Consider the following 7,500-nt stretch of genomic DNA (forward strand, 5'->3'; position numbering starts at 1 on the left):
GAGAGGAGAGGAGAGGAGAGGAGAGGAGAGGAGAGGGAGAGGAGAGGAGAGGAGAGGAGAGGAGAGGAGAGGAGAGGAGAGGAGAGGAGAGGAGAGGAGAGGAGAGGAGAGGAGGGAGTTAGAACTGTGAAACTTCGGAGGGCACGGTGGCGCTGTCGGTAGCGCTGTCGCCTCACAGCTAGAAGGTCCTGGGTTCGATTCCTGCCGAGGACACTGTGGGCGTGTTCTCTCCTCCGCGTCATCAGTGCCCATCAGTTTATGGCGAAAGGGCTTGTGTGGAGTTGCATGTTCCACTCTAGAGATGAGCGGATCGCGGTTTTAGCCGCGGTTGCCGCAGTTAACCGCAGTTTGGGTGGATTTGGGTCAATCAAATATAATTATTAATTAATATTGGATAAACCGCGGGTGAAATAATGCGGGAATTAAATAAATGATATCAATCTATAGGCCTATAATAGCTTTTAGAAAGCACGAAATTTCACCGTGTGTGCGTTTGTAGTATTTTAATCACGTCATTTTACACCAGGCACAAATTAGCCACTCTCTACACATTGATTTGCAGGCAGCCAGTGTTGCCAGGTTGCGAGAGAAATAAGCAGCCAGGTCTATGAAAACAAGCCCAAAACAAGTGCCAAACAAGCCCAAAAGTCGCTTATAAAAAGCCGACATGGCAACAAAGTGGTTGAAAGCGAAAGTAACTTAATGAAGACGTGCGCTTGTTGTTACCATGGTTGTGGATTGTATTCACCTGTTTCCGCGGGAAGTTACTGGGGCAAGGATCTGGTGTGGGAAACATCCTGCGGACGGACCGGAAGTAGGAAGTAGCAGCTCAGTGTGTTTACATTTGCCAGCAGAACGTAGCTGTAGCTTCACAGGTCGCATAGCGATTCTGACTGCAAGAACGTTTGTTAGTAAGTCTTTTATCTCTGCTTTTCTCTCGCTTAACGTCTCAATTCCATCGCATCCGATGCGAAAAGAAGTTGGCTAAGAAACTTGAACTTAAAAAAAAACTCCCAAAACTGTGTATGTACTGTATGTTCATTTCACTTCGTGGACAAGAGACCTACACGGGAGAACCCATATCCAATGCTGCTGTTGGGTGAGAGACCTCCAGAGGAGAGTATCGTTCAGAGACATTTAACGGGTAAGATTAATTTCTAGGCATTTAAAGGCATTAAAACAAATCTGACCTGGCCTGGTCCACGGCAGGGCTCATTGTGATTGTGTCGCAAGCGATTCAACCTATCGCAAACAAAAGGTTGTAGCGCTGCCACACATGTGTAAAAGAGGATTTAGTTTTATAATGGCATTTAAAAGTTTATGCCTATGAATTAAAATATTCCTTAATTTAACGCCATCCTTTAAGGGTAAGGTCCTATCTTTTGTGATGTCTATGTTTTCATTTTGTTATTGTTTGGGGGGTTTAAATGTTTATGCTTTGATTTTGATGTATTGTGATTGATTGATTGACATTGATTGACGGGTCTGTCTGGGAATGACTGACGCACCATATAGCGTGCGGAAGCTGCCGGCTCGCGGCCCCGAAACGAGACAACAAACCGACAGGGAGTCCACGGGAGACCTGGTCTAGTTTGATTATTTATTTGTCTAGTTCTAAGCTATAGGTGGAACATAGCAAAGGCCACATTAACTGTCAATACTCACCGTTAAAAGGAAGAGACGCTGGGGACATTCTTCTGACTGGTGAGACCGTTTATATTTTGTTTATATCCAGCGTGATATACTTTTCTTTTCTCCGTGGAGATCCGAGCGTTTCACTTGGATTATACCGCTTCTGGAGTGGATTAAGTTTCTTTTGGATTTCTTTTGGATTAACTTTTTCGTGCTGTTTTGGGAGCGTTTGGAGACGCTACAGGGAACTATATTGGAACAATAGGAGCGTGCGCGGGAGCGTGCGCGAGACGCGGACTTTACCGTCGGGCTTCACGATCTGCTACAGTTGGCAATTCATGTATTATTTTCCTGTCATTGATTTAGATAAAAGGGTTAACTTTGACACAAACTTTCGTGCTTTATTTCTGGCTGTGTTTATTTGCTGTTTATTTATTGAAGTGCACTGCTTTCAGCCTAATCAATTGTATCTGAAGAGATCATTCACAACCCGTGATTTAAAAAATAGTAATAGTCAAATATATAATATCTGACCGTTACATATGGTGGCCCGTACGGGGAATGATTTAAATTGATTTTGTTTTGTTTGTTTTGTATTGAACATTGAACAATATGGCAGAACACCCAGTAGATACAGCCGAAGTTATTGCTGCTCCCTCTACTCCAGTGAATGAAAGTATGCCTTTATTTGCTGACCCAGATTTCACTGCAGGACCTTTTGTCACAAGGAGAAATCCTACTGATGAAATATCGTCTTTGTTGAGTGATTTGTACATAGAAAATGACGAGGTTAAAGCACCTGGTGAAAATGACGATGATAATGATGGTGATGATGATGATGATGATGATGACGATGAGGGGGATGATGATGGTGATGGGGTTGAGGCTGAATCAAATGTCACTGGTGACAGACAGGGAATACAGTATGTTACCCAGGCTGATTTTGGGCAGCTTAAAGACCAAGTGAATGCTATGAGGGCTGATTATGGGGAACTTAAAGGGGAGGTGAATTCCCTGAAGGAACAGGTGGTTAAGCTGGAAACTGATTTCAGAGATTCTGTAGACAGTGCCCTGAATAGAGAGACCCACCTAAGGAACTCCCTTGACACTGCCCTAGCCAAGGTGGACGAGGGAACTACGGCAAGCATACAGAGACTAGAAAGAGAGACAGTGAACTGTATGTTACGTAGGGATGACAAATGGAAGAAGGAGCTTGGTAGCTTAAGACCAACAAGCACTCCTGTGGCAAACCGAACCAGGACGGTAGCGGTTTCTACAGATGTCAGCTCCATAGCACCCCCTAGATCCCATAGTCTGCCTGGTGCACATTCACTCTCCTCTCCGTCGTACTCCAAACCTCCCGTGAAGTTGGAGTTTCCTACATTCGGCGCCACGACTGAAACTTCTGATGTCCTTGCCTTCGTCGAGGAGTGTGAGAACTTCCTTGGGCTCAGACCCCTCTCTAACCCGGAACTCTTAGGAGCACTGTCTTCTGTCTTCAAGGGGCCAGCACTCAGCTGGTGGAAGGCCGAAAAAAGCCAAGTTCAGGACTGGGTCTCATTTAAGAATGCCTTCATGTCTGCTTTCCTTCCCTCTGACTACATGACTGAAGTAGAGGAGAGATTGAGGGCCATGGTGCAGAAACCAGAACAATGTCTCAGGGACTTTGCTTATGATTATCGTGCACTATGTCTCAAGTGGAAGCGAGACATGCCAGAGGACGAGATAGTGAGACGCATCCTGAGTAACCTCAACCCGAAAGTGGCTGGCTGCCTGAGGGGGACGGTGACGACAGTGACCCAGCTGGTGAAAGTGGGTTCCATGGTGGAGAAGGACTTCTCAGGGTCCCAGGAGTACTGGCAGAGGGTGAAGGCAAGTACCGAAAAACAGGGGAAGAAGGAGAAGAAACAGTCTCAGAAAACAGCAGAGCTTTCAGTAGTACAACACCAGGGCTACAAAAAGAAAGAACCCAGGATCCTGTTAGTCCCAGTTACCATCAAGGGAATATCAGTAGAAGCCGTTGTGGACACTGGGAGTTCATACACGCTGATTAAGGAAAGTCTGTGGAAGCGGATCATGTTACCCGACGAAACCCTCTTACCGGCAGAGAGACAGGAATTTGTCCTAGCCGATGGAACAGCTCACCAAGCAGTGGGAAAGATAGGTCTCTGCTTCGACTGGCACGGTATGAAAACTACTATCGACACCCATGTGATGCAGGACCGCCATCTTGTGTTCCCATTAATCCTTGGGCTGGACCTCCTTTCTGAAACCGGTGCCATTCTTGATCTGGCTAGGAAGAGGTATGGGTTGAAATCAGGTAAAGGTTACACCTATTATCCATTCTTATGCCAGAACCCCAACTCCAGCTTGTGGGACAAGTCTCCCTCCGTCATGTATCAACCAGGCATTCGCCTCTACTACGCCTTACCACCAGGGGAGATGAGAAGTTGCTGGGCTTCCACTGTCCAGAGAGAGTCAGTGGCACCCTACGACACGGACAGCCCGGAGGAGCTACACCAGCTCATGGGAGACTGGCCCACCGTCACCTCCAGTAGACTGGGGAAGACGTCGGTGGAGAAACACACCATCTTCCTGCAGGATGAAGTGCCGGTGCGATCCAAGGCTTATCGTGTCTCCCCTCTGAAGAAGAAGGTCATCGAAGACCATGTGGAGAGAATGCTCGTGGATGGAATCATTGAGCCGTCGCAGTCAGCTTGGTCATCCCCTGTGGTCCTAGTAAACAAACCTGATGGATCCTATAGGTTTTGTGTGGACTATAGGCGGGTCAATGCCAAGACCTTACCAGACGCTTATCCGATGCCCATCATTCACGACATCCTTGAGTCCCTGGAAGGGGCCTCCTGGTTCAGTTCTTTGGACTTGCAGTCTGGTTACTGGCAGGTGGCAATGGCAGAGGAGAGCAAGCCGAAGACTGCTTTCATAACATCTCTTGGCCTGTTCCAGTTTAAGGCCATGCCATTCGGTCTGCGGAATGCGGCAGCCTCCTTTCAACGTTTGATGGAGAGGGTCTTGGCGGAGTTGAGAGGAAAGCTATGCTTCGTGTACATTGATGACATCATTGTGTATTCTCGCTCCAAAGAGCAGCATCTTCGGGACTTAGAATCTGTCTTTCAGAAGTTGCATGCTGCCAATCTCAGCCTCAACATGAAAAAGTGCCACTTCTTCAAGCGAGAACTGAAGTTTCTTGGACACATTGTCTCCAACCGAGGCGTGGAGGTCGATCCATCCAAGACCCAAGCTGTGTCGGACTACCCTGTCCCTCGGGACCTGAAAGCCGTACAGCGTTTCTTGGGCCTTGCGGGATGGTATCACAAATTCATACCCCGGTTTGCGGACATGGCAGCTCCACTAAACAACCTCAAGAGGAAGGGAGTGGAATGGAACTGGACCATGGAGTGCCAGGATAGCATGGACGCTCTGAAACAGGCGTTGCAGAGTACACCGGTGTTGGCTCAACCCAATACCGCCCTGCCATTCCAGGTACATACGGACGCCAGCGAAGTGGGTCTCGGAGCCATCCTCTCCCAAATCACCGAGGATGGTGAGCACGTAATATCTTACGCGTCGAGGGGACTCCGAGGCCCAGAGCGGAATTATTCCACTTCGGAGAAGGAGTGCCTGGCAGTGGTCTGGGCGGTGGAAAAATGGAGGCACTATCTGGAGGGACCAGAGTTCAATGTCTTCACCGACCACGCTGCACTGTCCTGGGCTTTCAACTGTCCGAAGACCACATCTCGGCTGACTCGGTGGACACTCCGTTTGCAGCAATTCACCTTCAAGGTTCATTATCGGAAGGGTTGTCTGAACGCCGCTCCGGATGCACTGTCCAGAGCCTATGAACCACTCTCCATTCACTCGGCACCCTGTCTGGTCATGTCCTCCAAAAGCCACTCTGACCTACCGACCACCTTGGCAGAATTGGCCCAGGCACAGGAGAAAGACCAGGTAGTATGTGACTTGAGGAGGGACATCGGTCAGTCAACATCTCCGCCGGATCGCATCGGCTTCTTCGAACACCAAGGGGTATTGTACCGAAGAGTTCCGGTGAAAAACCAGGGAGAAAAATGGCAGTTGGTTGTTCCTCAGTCTCTGGTGCCAGAATTCCTTCGGTACTTCCATGACAATCCCTTGGGTGGCCATCTGGGCAGGCTGAAGACCCTGTTGAGAGTTCTGGAGGTGGCTTGGTGGGCAAATGTCCGCAAAGACGTATGGGATCATACGAAGACCTGTGCCACCTGTCAACAGTACAAGGCAGACAACACCAAACCGTCAGGGTTACTGCAGAGCACCCAAGTCACCGCACCCGGGGTGATGCTGGGAATCGACCTCATGGGTCCATTCCCAAGGAGCAAAAGCGGCAACTGTTACCTTCTGGTGGTGGTGGACTATTACTCCAAGTGGGTGGAGATGTTCCCCTTGAGAGACAGCAAAACACCTCGTCTCATCAAGATCCTCAGGGAGGAAATCTTCACCCGCTGGGGTGTGCCATTGTACCTGGTTTCGGACAGAGGACCGCAATTCACTGCCAACTTGCTGATGGACCTCTGCAAGGCTTGGGGTGTTGTCCAGAAGCTCACCACCAGTTACCATCCGCAAACTAATCTTACAGAGCGTGTCAACCGGACACTGAAAACCATGATTGCATCATTCGTCGGCCAGCATCATAACACCTGGGACCAGTGGCTACCGGAGTTCCGTTTTGCCCTCAACACCGCCCAACAGGAGACTACAGGCAAAGTCCCTGCTGAGCTTGCCTTGGGCAGGAAGCTCCAAGGACCACTGGAGAGGCTGATAAACAAACCACCATCTCCTGAACAGCAAGCCGCTTACGATCTGGTGGAGAGACAGCAGAAGTTGGCGGAGGAGGTCAGGAGGAGAGTGGGTGTGCACCAGGCTAGACAAGCTAGGTATTATAATGCCCGCAGGAAAGATGCGCACTTCCAGCCGGGTGACCTAGTCTGGGTCAGGACGCATCCTCTCTCAAAAGCCAGTGACAAGTTCTCAGCTAAGCTTGCGCCGAAGTGGGAAGGGCCAGCTAAAATACTGAGAAAATTAGGGCCGGTAAATTACCGAATAGGATGGAATAACCCACCTGATAAACAGGACACAATAAATGTGGTCAACATAAAAAAGTTCTATGGCACCTCACCCTAGAAGCCGCTGGCTGGAGGGGGGGTCTATGTAGCGCTGCCACACATGTGTAAAAGAGGATTTAGTTTTATAATGGCATTTAAAAGTTTATGCCTATGAATTAAAATATTCCTTAATTTAACGCCATCCTTTAAGGGTAAGGTCCTATCTTTTGTGATGTCTATGTTTTCATTTTGTTATTGTTTGGGGGGTTTAAATGTTTATGCTTTGATTTTGATGTATTGTGATTGATTGATTGACATTGATTGACGGGTCTGTCTGGGAATGACTGACGCACCATATAGCGTGCGGAAGCTGCCGGCTCGCGGCCCCGAAACGAGACAACAAACCGACAGGGAGTCCACGGGAGACCTGGTCTAGTTTGATTATTTATTTGTCTAGTTCTAAGCTATAGGTGGAACATAGCAAAGGCCACATTAACTGTCAATACTCACCGTTAAAAGGAAGAGACGCTGGGGACATTCTTCTGACTGGTGAGACCGTTTATATTTTGTTTATATCCAGCGTGATATACTTTTCTTTTCTCCGTGGAGATCCGAGCGTTTCACTTGGATTATACCGCTTCTGGAGTGGATTAAGTTTCTTTTGGATTTCTTTTGGATTAACTTTTTCGTGCTGTTTTGGGAGCGTTTGGAGACGCTACAGGGAACTATATTGGAACAATAGGAGCGTGCGCGGGAGCGTGCGCGAGAC

At 48.5% G+C, this 7,500-nt stretch overlaps 1 protein-coding gene across 1 annotated transcript in view; it reads right to left on the reverse strand.

Annotated features, from left to right (window-relative positions):
- The window catches only part of cacna1c (calcium channel, voltage-dependent, L type, alpha 1C subunit), a 244,367-nt gene that overhangs the window by 90,940 nt on the left and 145,927 nt on the right, over positions 1 to 7,500 (reverse strand). The gene's annotated exons all lie outside the window — the stretch shown is intronic.

Source organism: Gymnoscopelus braueri, assembly GCF_963280865.1.
Source record: "Gymnoscopelus braueri genome assembly, chromosome: 23".
Lineage (NCBI taxonomy): Eukaryota > Metazoa > Chordata > Actinopteri > Myctophiformes > Myctophidae > Gymnoscopelus > Gymnoscopelus braueri.